Genomic DNA, 13197 nt, shown 5'->3' with positions numbered 1-13197 from the left:
AAAGGCAAGACATTTTTCAGAATGGAGGTTGTGAAACCCTGGCCCAGGTTGCCCAGGGAGATGGTAGTTGTCCTACCCCTGGAATCATTGCAGGTCAGATGTTTTGGGGCTCTGAGCAACCTGCTCTAGCTGAAAATGTCCTTGCTGGATGACCTTTAAGGTCCCTTCCAACCCAAAACGTTTGATGATTCCACAAAGAAAGCAAACTGTGACTTCTGAGCAATCCTCAGTGGTGATTTCTCCAGCTACAGCAAGGCCACAGAGGGAGGCATGTCACAGGTTTGGCTGAGCACAGAAGGTGACACCTGGGAGAGAATCACAAAACCCTAACATCTTCACTGTCCTCTGATTTCATTAGAGCCGAGCAGTGAGAATTCCTCACACAGCTGCATAATTCAGTCCTCCCTTTTACAATGCTTTTGAACCAAAGAGAGTTTTTGAGATCCCTACCAACTAAGAAGCATTAGACACAGCTGATTGCAACCACTTCTACTGCGCTACTCATGCTCCATGACTTTAACTTGTGCTGTCATCATTCTGACAAGCCACAACCGGAGGAGGGAAATCTTCTCCTCCCTTCATTGGCCATGGGTGCTTCACCTCTTTGATCTCTGGCCAATTTGGCAGCATGTTTCCTGCATTTCAGTGAGGATCAGAGCTCCTGGACGAGATCTAGTCTGAAAAGCATAAAATCCACATGGGTGAGGCATTGTGCTTTGTAGCTGCACCCCTAGACCAAAACTGAGCTCTGAAACCATGGGGCAATGCTCTGTGGTGAAACTTGAACCTGAACCTCTCTGGCTAGGACCAGGTAGCATGGCACAAAAAGCTCTGTAGTATTTAGTTCCATTCCCACTCCATTGGTGGAGAAGCTGTGCAGGCTGCTTCTGAAAATAATGTGTTTATTTTGCCCCAGCAGTCACAGAAGGTTCTCTTTTTTGTTCATTTTGGCTAAAAAGTAATTCACAGAATCACAGAATGGTGAGGATTAGAAAGGACCTCTGGAGACCATCAAGTCCTTTCCCTCTGCCAAAATAGGTTCACCCAGAGCAGGTCAGCCAGGAATGTGTCCAGTGGGTTTTGCAAATCTCCATAGAAAGACTCTACATCCTCTTTGGGCAGTCTGCTCCAGAGTTCCAGCACACTTAAAGGAAGGAAAATTCTCCTTAAGTTCAAACTAGACCTCCTAGGCTCCAGTCTGTGGCCATTTCCCCTTGTCCTACCACTGGGCACTAGTCCCATCCTCATGCCCTCCTTTCGTTAGATATTGACCAGCACTCAGATCCTCTCTCCGTCTGCCCTTCTCAAAGCTGGAGAATCCCAGGTATGCCAGTCTCTCTTCACAGAAGAAATGCTCCAACCCCACTCATCACCTTTCCTGGGTTGGGAAAGAAAACTAAGCCAGCTTTAGTGCAAATAATATCAATAAAATGAAGCAGGTACAGATTGTATAAACCCAGCCTCTAACAGCAATGGTGACACCATCACCACTGATGTGATGTTGGGGGCAGGCACTGGGGGAGGTCCAGAATGGCCACAGCAGCAGATGGGATCTGGATTTTTGAACTGGACTCGAAAACACACATGGGTTGAGATCAAAGGCAGAATGGACAGAGTCCTCCTCACATGCCAGCTACTGAAGAAGCTTGACCCAGGTGATCCCTCAGCTTTATCCTGAAGATGACAACCATGGGGTGGAATCAGTTTGGAGTCCCCTGCCCTGTCCACTCCTCCCCACAGGTATCACCTCTGGCTTACTGCACCCCAGTGTGGTGTACAAGACCAGTGTACACCACTGGTCCCAGTGACCTTAGCCTGCCCAGGAGCAAGTCTAAGCCAGAGGCTTTCTGCAGCCCAGCCCTTGGCAGTGACACTTCTCATCAGCATTCTCCCTGCTAGAAGCAGCCACTGCCTGTGCAAACCTGTCCTGAACTTCAGAAAGTCCCTCACTGAGCAGAGACTCAGCTGAGAGGTGACATTACTGACCAGAATCACTTCTGGTCTATCTCAAACCAGGACACCCACCTTTGTTACCTGGAAATAAAACCCTGGACAGTTGTACCCATAGTGAGTGTCACAGTTTGCAAGAAGGCTTGTGTGCATGTACAGACAGGGAAGGAGTTATGTAGACTTCTACAATCCAGGAAGCTCCTTGAAAACTTATTTTTCAAACATCCCTAGAGCAAATTTCAACCAGAGAAGAATAGCCCTGGCTATAAAACAAGCAGATTGTCTTTCACTTAATGGCTATGTAAATATCCTTCATGCCCTTGAGGGAAGGCTGCATCATGATTAAGCCCTTGCAAATTTGGGCTTCCTATAGCAGTTTTACCACCTTCTTTGCCAACAAACGCTGAAGGACTTGGGTATAGCACCACCAATGCTCTAAACTTTTGAAGAGTTGTTGCTGACAGCTGAAAAGTTCCTAGAATTGCTGCATCATCAAATGGTTTAGCTTGGAGGGAGCCTTAAAGATCCTCTAGTCCAACCCTCTGCAGTCAACTACAGCAGGTTGTTCAGAGCCCCAAACGACCTGGCTTGGAATGATCCCAGGGATAGGACATATCCCACCTCTCTGGGCAACCTGGGCCAGGGTTTCATCACCCTCAGTGTAAAAACTTTCTTCCTTCTGTCCAGTCTAAATCTCCTCCTTCTAGTTTCAAACCATCACCTCTTGTCATGTTGCGACAGGCACTGATAAAAAGTCTGTCCCCATCTTTCCTGTAGACCTCTTCAAGTAATGAAAGGTCTCCAGAAGGTCAGCCTGGAGCCTTCTCTTCTCTAGACTGAACAATCCCAACTGTCTCAGCCTGGCCTTACAACAGAGGGTTTCCAACCCTCCTATCATTTTTGTGGCCCCCTCTGGTCCCTCCCCAACAGGTCCATGTCTCTCCTGTGCTGAGGACTCCAGAGATGACCCCAACACTGCAGGTGTAGTCTCAGTACAAAGGATCAGGAGGGCAGGATCCATTCCCTCCACTGCTGGAGATGCAGCCCAGGACACAGCTGGCTCTGTGCTGGGATTGCTTGATTCCTGCTCATGTACAACCCACCAGCACCCCTCAAGTCCATCCTCCACAGGGCTACTCTCAATCCTATCTTTTACAGATAGTTTGGTGTCCCAGGTTGAGACTATAGGGTTAAAAAAATCTTCTGGGGACTTGAAGATTGCTGTTCAATCCCATAACTCTTCTAGCTCACAACAAGACCAGGTCCTGCTCCTTTCCTCCTCCTCCTGCCCTATGTCTGGTGGGAGCCACTTTGTCAGGAAGAACATGGAAGCTGTAGGGCTGCTCTGGGGGCCTCCAGAGCCTTGTTTAGGCCTCCTGGATGGCAGAGCCATTGGGGGGGGGGGGGGAGGATTGGAGCACTGGGGAGTATTAGATTTAGTTTTTGGGCTGGGGAGAAAAAATTGAAGGGGGTTTGCCATGGATGCAGTAATTGCTTTGTAATGTCTCTCTCTGTATTTCTCTCTAAATATAATTCTGCATTTCTCCTCCAATTTGATTTGAGAGCTTAATTTCTGTTGGCTATCTTTAAAACCCACGACACCTGGGAGCAAACCCAGCCACACTGTTAATTTGCTGATAAGCTTAGACCTGTTCTACTCTTCTTCAGTCCCAGGGCAGCAGCAACAAGTACATTAAAGCCCCGAACCAAAGCCCATGGGAAATTAGGTAGTTTGAGAGATTTTACCCAGCCTGCAGTAGGATGAGTGTGGGATGGGGTCTGAGCCATCCTTCATTGTTGGGTTGAACTGTCAGCTCTTCCTTATTTACAGCTGAACAGTATTTTGTTCATCTGCCTGAGGGGCAGAGAGTGCCAGCGGCTTCAGAGCCCTCTGCAGAGACCCTCAGACTCCTCTCACCCTCCAAGCGACCTCCAAGCTCCCCCAGCCCAACCTGTCTCCAGCTCTATCCAATCATCATCAGAATGATCACTCATTTGGATTGGAAAAGACCTTTAAGATCATTGAGAGCACCCCTTAATCCCTTAGGGGACTAAAGCATGCCACTCAGCACCACATCTACACAGCTTCTAAACTTCTCTAGGGTTGGGTATTCCACTACTGTCCCATGCAGCCTACCCTAGAGCTTGACAAACCTTTTTGGGAAGAAATTGTTCCTCATATCCAACCTAAACTTCCTGATTTTTTTGCTTATAGAACAGTTTCTGTATGTTGGGATGTGTTTGTAGCCTGCTCCTGATTTCCTTTGGAGTAATTAGTCATTTGAAAGTGCTCCCACACCACCCAGAGCCTTTGCTCTTTGTTTTTTCCAGAGGCCTTTGGTTCAGTGTCACATACAAAGCTGTGCAGGCTCACAACATGGCATCTGACTGCAAAATATTTGTCACCCAGCTTTGATGCTCAAGTTCTGAATTCAGCTCCTGAAGCTCCTCAGAGGTAAAGCTGCTAGCGAGCTTCAAAGCTTTGTTTCAGTGGCTTGTTAGCTTGGCAATGAGTCCTTAGCGATGCTCCCATTTAATGTATGTCCTGGCAGTACAGGATGCTTTTCAGGTGTAAACGTTTGCCAGTGAGAAGGATCTCACCAAAGGCCTAAAAGCTTGGCTGGAAATATTGCAATCTCCATCCCACTCCAAATCAAGGTCTGGATGCATCCTTGTCCTAGTTCTCAGACTGAATTAGAATATGCAGCTATTTATAATTGGAGCCCACATCTCTGTACCAAAAATAGAGTGGAACTGAACCTCCTGAGGAACTGGGAAAACATAGAAATAGCAGTGCTGCAGGTATGCCACGGACCTGCTTTGCTTTCAGAGCTGTTTACTTCAGTGCTGATTAATTCCTCTTTCCAGGCCAATACTCATGGAAGGATTTGGCCCAGGACTTGGACAGATATTGGGTTTTGAGGAGAGAAGTGATGCTGAGACATGAGGAACAGGTAAAGGCTGAGTCTGTGCCTCTTCCTGTCATCAAGAAAAGGGTCTTCCCCAATTCAAGAGGAACAGCAAACTGCTGGAGAGAGTCCAGTGGAGACCACGAAGATGCTGAGGTGACTGAAACGTCTCTGTGAGGAGGAAAGGCTGAGAGCCCTGCGGAAGAGTGACCCAAGAAGGAATCTTCTCAGCGCTCAGCATCTCTTTGTTTGGGGGGCAGCAGGAGGATGGGGCTGGGCTCTTTTCAGCAGTGCCCAGTGACAGGACAAGGGACAGTGTGTACAAAGTGGAATACAGAAGATTTAACTCGGCCTTAAAGAGAAGCTTCTTTCCTTTGAGGGTGCCAGAACCCTGAAGCAGGCTACCCAGAGAGGTTGTGGAGTCTCCTTCTCTCAAGACTTTCAAAGTCCACCTGGACATTGTGATTCTGGGCAGCCTTCCTTAGGCAAATCTGCACTAGCAGGGTGAGTGGGCTAGATGATCTCTGGAGGTGCCCTCCAACACCTACTATTCTATGATTCACTGCCACTTCATGCTGGGCCTGCCTGGGGTGCAAAGATGGTCAGTGCATCCATGCAGCAACCTGCCACCACCAATCCCTATGGCACAGTCAATCCTGTAGGACTGGGCACACTCAGAACACAGCAGAGGTCTTTCCCAGAGGTGTTTCTACCTGAGTGCTGGGGCCAAGAGGAGGTGACTATGTCACTCCTTCCCACCCGAAACAAACCATGAATATCTTGAAGACAATCACCTGGAAACTTGTGAGGGGGTGTAGGTAGTGCTTGGCAGCTAGCTGGTGCCAAACTACAACCAAAGCATCTCCTAAAAGCCTCATTAATCATAGATGCACCTACTCCTTCATAAAACACTCCTCTTGTCACATGTTAGCTCAATGTTTGCATCATTACAGGATCCCATAAAACTCATTAACTCTCCCTTGCCCTCCAGGGCTATCAAGATCACACCAAAGTAAACAAGTGAGATTATTGAGCAACTAGAGAGAACAACATGGGCTCATCCATCCACCCACGTATAGAGGCCACATGCACGTGCCTCTGCTGCCCTGGTCTCTGCAAAACACACATCACCACCCCTCCCATAGGTCCTTGTCCAAACATCACTGGCACTGTGATTCAGAGGCTGGAAGATGGATGTGCCCTCTGAGAATGGATGCCACCACCCTTGTTCAGGTCTGGGTGACTTCTCTGTGATGTGGTGCTAAGGAACACAGTTTGGCAGCTGGCTTGGTAGAGTTAGATAATGGTTGGACTCCATGAGCATAAAGGTCTTTTCCAACCAAAATGATTCTTTGATTGTACAATTCTCAGCTTGAAGAGAGCATCCTTGCACTCAGCACTGCAGAAGGTGGGACCCATCTGCCTGTGGGTAGGAAGGAGGATGGGTGAAATTCACAGGTTGGTGGGTTTCATGGAAGTGTCCATGAGTCCAGGGTAAGTGGAGAAAAGAGAAAGTCTGCATAACAAACTTGGATAAAATAAATAAGAGGAGGCAAACCCTTCAGCTTAGGCTTGACATTAGGGAGGCATTTCTTTACCAAGAGGGTGGTCAAACACTGGGACAGGCTTCCTAAAGGTGGTTGATGCCCCAAATCTGTCAATGTTTAAGAAGCATTTAGACAACGCCCTTAAGAACATGCTTTAATTTTGGATCAGCCCTGAATTGCTCAGGCAGTTGGACTAGATGATCATTGTAGGTCCCTTCTAACCAAAAAATCTCATCTCATCTCATCTCATCTCATCTCATCTCATCTCATCTCATCTCATCTCATCTCATCTCATCTCATCTCATCTCATCTCATCTCATCTCTCCCTTACTCTGTCATTATCTTCCAGGTGTTTGTTTCTTTTCCACATTTGGATGTCATCCCCAAACACAATTGTCTTCAAGGTAAACCCACATTTTCCCCTGTGTGTTCTCTCTCCATGGAGCCAGGAGATCAGCAACAGCCAGCAGAGATTAAAACCAAATCCTAGCTTGTTTTCAGCCCAGCTTTATAGAGACCTATCTCCTTTGATCATGGATTTGTGAGTGCACAGGTGACAACATACAGCTGCTGGTTTACATTCATTGCATGCCAAGAGCTTGGGAAGTCCCTGTGGGCACCAGAAACACAGATATTCAGGTGGAAGAGACTCAGCTGCAGGCCAAAGACAGCTCAGCATTTTATTAAGGCTTCAGAGGAGGAAGAGCTACATCAAAGCACATTGTTAACCAGGCTTTGCTGTACTACCACTCATGCTGAGTGTGTCCTAGTACCACGAGGAATCCAGAGCCCACTGTCTGTCATATATCTGTGCTTCTAGTTAGGAGTGGTAGAAGATCCTTTTGCAGGCATCTGCCATCAGTGCTGTCTCACAGCCACCCTCTGAAATCCTTCCACTGTCCGGGGGAGAGTTTCGACTGGCCAAGTGCCACCCGCCTCCAGGATTTCATGCAGGAAAAGTGTTGTGGCACAGCCTGTGGTTGTGCCTTGGCTGGGGAACCAGCCAAGCAGCAGGGGTGTGGGCATAGCAGCAGGTCTCAAAGAAGGTGCAAGACCTCTCTCAAGCATCGGGGTGCTCCTCATTCTGCTCCTTGCAAATCCAAAGGTACTGCACAAGCGAACTCACCAACATGAACACCTTCACACTGCTCAGTCTTGTCTTCCAGCTTATCTTTTGCAGCTTAGTCACAGATTCCTGGGGAAAAGCAATTTGCTTTGCAAAGAGCTGCAGGAGTGTTCATGCCACCTCATCTACAGCTATCAACAAAGCAGGAGCTGAGCTCTGCTGCTCCAAACACTGATGACCTCAAGGCAAGGCCGTGTGTTAAAATAGGAGTTGTACAGTACTTCAGTACTGATGTCTCACCAACATGTGACTGAGGGGCATCAAATTACCCTGGTACTGAGGAGGAATGGCCTGGAGAAACAAAGAACATATTCACACCTGGGCAAAGGGAGCCTCTAGTGTATTTGTTCAGCTGACTGTACTAGGTTTTTGGCATTCTGACACAAGGTTTCAGCTCTTATGGCATTCAGTCATGTTTAACATCATGGATCTGCATGGATTTCAGCGATATTAGGAAGAAGTTCTTCACAGAGAGAGTGATTTCCCATTGGAATGGGCTGCCCAGGGAGGTGGTGGAGGCACCGTCCCTGGGGGTCTTCAAGAAAAGACTGGATGAGGCACTTAGTGCCATGGTCTAGTTGACTGGATAGGGCTGGGGGATAGGTTGGACTGGATGATCTTGGAGGTCTCTTCCAACCTGGTTGATTCTATGATTCTATGATTCTACGATACAGCCACGAAGGACTGGAGCAAAACTGGTTCACTCCAAGGCATAATGTCCTTACCCACATTTACTAAGTGTGTTCAGAAACATAAAGCTCAGTTGGTACTACAGACATATTGCAGGACCCTTCTTGTCAGGAGGGGGTAATCCAGTACCTCAGTATCCTTCTTGCAATGAGAGTCCAAAACTGAACCCAGCATTCAAGCTCTGGCCTCACTGGTGCTGAGTACATACTTCTGCTTCAGAAACTCCCTTTTCACCTCACTATTTAGTGTTTTACCATTTTCTCAGAGCTGGGGCTCCCCTGAGTAAAGAGACTTCATATCTATGTTCTCCAGGAATCAGGAATGTGAGAGTTGTGCAGGAGAGCAATGAAAACGTTCAGGAGAGGATGTGGCAATGTGTCAGAAGCAGCTGTTCCAAGTCATCCGTGGTCTAATATGGAAAAACTGATCTATTTTAAGAAGAAGAAGAAGCAAAAAGCAAAAAAAAACCCCAAAACCCCCACATGATAGATTTGATGAGAAGTAATTGGGGAGAGATATTGAAAAGGATATCACTCCTGATGTACTTCAGCCCTGCCATGCACATTCTATAATTAATAACTACCTCAGATGAAGGCACTTTCTTCTGAATCTGCAATATTAAACATTTAAATCCTTCCCTGTAAATACGAGGCTGTGGCAGACATCTCCATGAGTCTCGCAGCTCCATGCTAATGTATATTTATGTATCTAGATAGGTATTTTTAGCAGGAACTACAAGTTCTGTCTGTATTTGGTGACATCAGAGCTCTGTTTCACATTAAATGTCTGGGCTGCAAAAAATATCCCCTGAACAGTTTTTGCTTTTTTCTTCTCTGGGAGTTCTGCAATAATTCCTGCCCTTGTCTCATCTCTTTATCTTTTGTGTTCACCTGGGTTAATGTATCTTCCAGGAGGGTTTTATGCTCTTATTTTTCTCTCCCCCTTCCCCTCCCCTCCCCCAACCCCTCTTCTTCTCAAAGAAGGCACAATATATAAATCTAAAAGAAATCAAGCAGCAAAACAGCTCCTTCTGCTTCCCAACCTGCAATTGGGTCATGCCAGGATAACTGCCACCACTCGTGGCTCCACATGATGTGACCAGTGTCCTGCTGTGGAAAGAACCTGCAAATGATCCCTGCTGGAAACTCCAGTCCTCTAAGCATTAATCTTGCTGTCTGTATAGCTTTGATTTCCCACAGCACCAGAGATGTCTTCGTGGGACTCTTGGAATCATGGAATTGTTTTGGTTGGAAGATAGCTTCAGTACCATCAAATCCAGTTGTTAACTCAGCACTGCCAGGTCACCAATAAACCATCCATGTCCCTCAGCACCATATCTATGTGGCTCTGAAACACCTCCAAGGATGGGGACTCCACTGTTGCCCTTGGCAGCTTGGTCCAGGGCTTGACAGCCCTCAAGGGGAAGATGTTTTTCCCAAAGTCCAACCAAAACCTCCCCTGGCACAACCTGAGGCCATTTCCTCTTTTTCTGTTGCTTATGAGTTGGGAGAAAAGGCCAACTCCCACCTGGCTCCAGCATTCTCTCAGGTGGTTGTAAAGAGTGGGAAGCTCTATTCTGAGCTTCTTTTTCTCCAAGATAACAAGCCCAGATTCCCCAGCTGCTTCTCACAAGACCTGTGCTCTAGACCTTTCACCACCTTCATTGCTCTTCTCTGGACATGCCCCACAACCTCAATGCCCTTCTCAGCATGAAGAGCCCAAAACCTGCTGAAATCAAGGCAGTAGGATTGAACCTTGCTCTGATCCAACTCAAGCCAAGGCTGCTTTTCCACCATTTGTGCAGAGGAGGAACTACCCTTTGAAATATCCACTCTGTCTCCAAGACTCATGGATCTCATCAGGAAAGGTCTCACAAGGCAGAGATATCACTCTCAAGGTTGCCTGGATGTGGGACTGAGCAGGGTATATGAGTTTGAATTTCCTCACCAGTGTGGATCTATAAACACCTCCCTGAAAATCTGGTTTCTGTTATGCTTTATTATTTAATTTTCAGATGAATGAAATAAAGCCTTTTATGTTTGCAACTGGAAATGGGTGATGCAGCTCAGGGCTGCACAACTTTGCTCCAAAGGTATGTAGCAAAAGGACAAGAAGCAATGGTTTGAAACTAGAGAAGGCCAATTTAGATATGACATTAGGAAGAAGTTCTTTACCATGAGAGTGGTGGCACACTGTGACAGGTTGACCAAGGAGGTGGTAGGTGTCCCATCACTGAAGATATTCAAGGTCAGGCTTGATGGGGCTCTAAGAAACCTGATCTAGTTGGGGGTGTCCTTGCTTCCTGCAGAGGTATTGGGCTCTGGAGGTCACTTCTAACCCAGTGCTTTCTGTCATCCCATGAGTCATACAATTCTCTGGTCTGTAGGGCTGTGCATTTGTAGGAGGGCTGAAAGGTGTTGGAAAAGGCAACTCCTTGGCTTGGTAAAGCATAAGGCACCCAGGAGTGTCCTCAGCTCTGGAGATATATTTCCTGGATGTGCAGAGAATGACTACTGAGAAGAAGAAGCCCTCAGTGGGTCAGCCGAAATCCTTCAACACAACAGCAGCTCTGGATGCTGCCTGCTGCAAAGTCTCATCTTGCAGGACTGAGAGGCTGCAAATCTTTTTAGGGCCCTTTGGGGACACATCTTTCTCTGTTCTATTTTATTCAGCCTATTTTTAGCCTTCCCCCTCTGCATGTCCACTCAACCCCATGATGAAAAAAGTCTGCCAAGTCCTTTGAATCCCCTGGCAATGTCCTGCACTTGCTGGGGCAGGAGGATTTGGCTGGGCTTAACTCTAAAATAATAAGACTAAAAAAAAAAAAAGCAGAAACCAACTTGATAAGAGCTCCCAGTGATCACTGTTCGTTCTGTGGCCATTTGAAGAGACAATTGCTAATCCAAAAAAGGACATTTTGTACCCCTGACACCATGTGTGAAGAGTTTTTCACCTCGCCTAATTTAAGAATATATCACAAGTCCCTAGAACCTAAATCCTGCCTTTGTCTCTGTTTTAGCTACAGCAGAAGCTTCCTGCTCTGGTGATGGAATTACCAGAACAAGCAAGTCCCAGGTGGCAGGAGACCTACAGTGTGCAGGATGCTGACAGCCAGCAGCAGCAACTGCAAGTGGCCTCCATCTACAGCATATTTGCAGTGCTGAATGGACCCTGAGTGGTTACTCCTGGCCTCTTGCTCTCCTTGCTCAGTCACTCTTTTGCACTGATACCCCCCCAGTTCCTCCAGTGCATGTTCCAGATGATGGACATCATTTAACCCTTCTGCCACCCTCTCCTCCTCCTCTTCCAGCAGGGATAGCCTTACATCTACTTCTTCTAAGGAGTATTTTTACATTCCATTGCTTGTTCCCATCTGTAGCCTTCCCTCTTTCTGGCACTGGGCAGTTTGGAAGCTGCACAAAGATCCAGAGACAGCCCCCATGTAGTCTTTGCTGCCCCATCCTCCCTCCCTGGGCACACAAAAAAAGATGCTACAGGCTGAAAACTGGAGAATCCAACTTTATTTACTAGATTCTCACCCAGAATGGAATGCTCACCCTCCCAGTCCTCCTGCATCCAGATCTTGTCCCACCTGCATGTGCAAGAGATGGAGAAAACTTCAGCCCAGCAGCAGAGGACCTTGCAGCCAACATGGAATCTCCAGTGTGGGTAATGACTTCGGAGCGTCAACCCAGAATAGAAAAGAGGACTTGAAAGAGGATTTGATCTGAGGATGGCAGTGATGGTGGTTTCCTTCTGGCCTGACACATTAAACTAGTTTTGAAGCTGGGAAACAGAGGAGTGGGGAGCAGAAGCTGATGTTGTGTCTGCAAGGGTGGGTGCTATATCAGTAGCTCTCAATCATTGTCCTCTCAATGGCATTTCCCTCCCTGTTCTCAGCATGGAAAGGGTGTTTCAGGGAAGCCGTCACTGTTTTATGGGAGCAAGGAGCAGTTCCTCTCCAGAACAAAAGGGCTCATCATCCTCCAGAGCCTCAGGCTTGCACCGTGGCCCTCAGCCAAGGAACGCAACGCCTTGCCAGTGTTTCCTTACAAATGGTGATGAGATAGACCTTGAGAAACGATTACCTCTGTGCAGTGAAAAATGAGAGGGCCTCTGATTATGCCTGTGGTTTTCTGTCTGGAAATAGAGTGGAAAATGGGGAAAAAAAAGGAGAAAAAATAGCCTTGCCCCGGAGGAGGTTTCAGGGATGGCATGAACATACAAGGAGGGTGCACGGGATGTACACATGCTCTACTCAACCCTTGCTTTTGCAGTTGTCCCCTCGATGAGCCCAGACAAAAGGAAGAGAGCAAGTGGCAAGTTCTCCAGCTCTCCTCCACCAGAGGAGGCTGAGAGCTGGGCACTCTGCCTTATTTTTCTCCATTTCCATTCTACTTGGTTTTGCAGCAGATGAGATTATCAAAATCAATCTTACAGCTGCTCCCAGAAAGAGCTTCAAGAGAGGAGTGAGTGGAGACATTGACTCATCTCAGAGTTAAAGGTCTGGGATAACCATCACTTTTCTTCTCCTGCAGTCCCTGGTGTGAAGGAATAGAGAAGGGAAAAGTAACCAAAGTTAGGTGAAAGGATCTGTAAAACACCTGGAAAAGGAAATCCAGGAGCTCTGACTGCAACTTGAGTTCAGAAAGAAAGGCTGATGGAGGGTTTGGCTAGCCAAGTTCCCAAATTCACTATTGCAGGTCTAACCTGCCCTGGCCTGTTAGTCCAGGGTGTGTTTTGAACCTTCCAGAAATGCATCTCATCTCAACACATGAAGGCTGAGCCTTTCTGAAGTCATTCTGTAGCCTGCTCTAGACAGAATTAAGTGCCATCTCTCTGCAATTGCAAGCCACACTCTGCCAAGCAGGTAGTGAGAGTGGACCAATATCCATCTGCAGCTCTGACTCGAGATGACCCCAAAAGTAGAAAGAAAATAAACCAATCTTCTGATTGAAGGTTGCAGGATTTTTCT

The sequence above is a fragment of the Pogoniulus pusillus genome, chromosome 14 (assembly GCF_015220805.1).
Source record: "Pogoniulus pusillus isolate bPogPus1 chromosome 14, bPogPus1.pri, whole genome shotgun sequence".
Classification (NCBI taxonomy): domain Eukaryota; kingdom Metazoa; phylum Chordata; class Aves; order Piciformes; family Lybiidae; genus Pogoniulus; species Pogoniulus pusillus.
Note: the sequence above shows the minus strand (reverse complement) of the source record.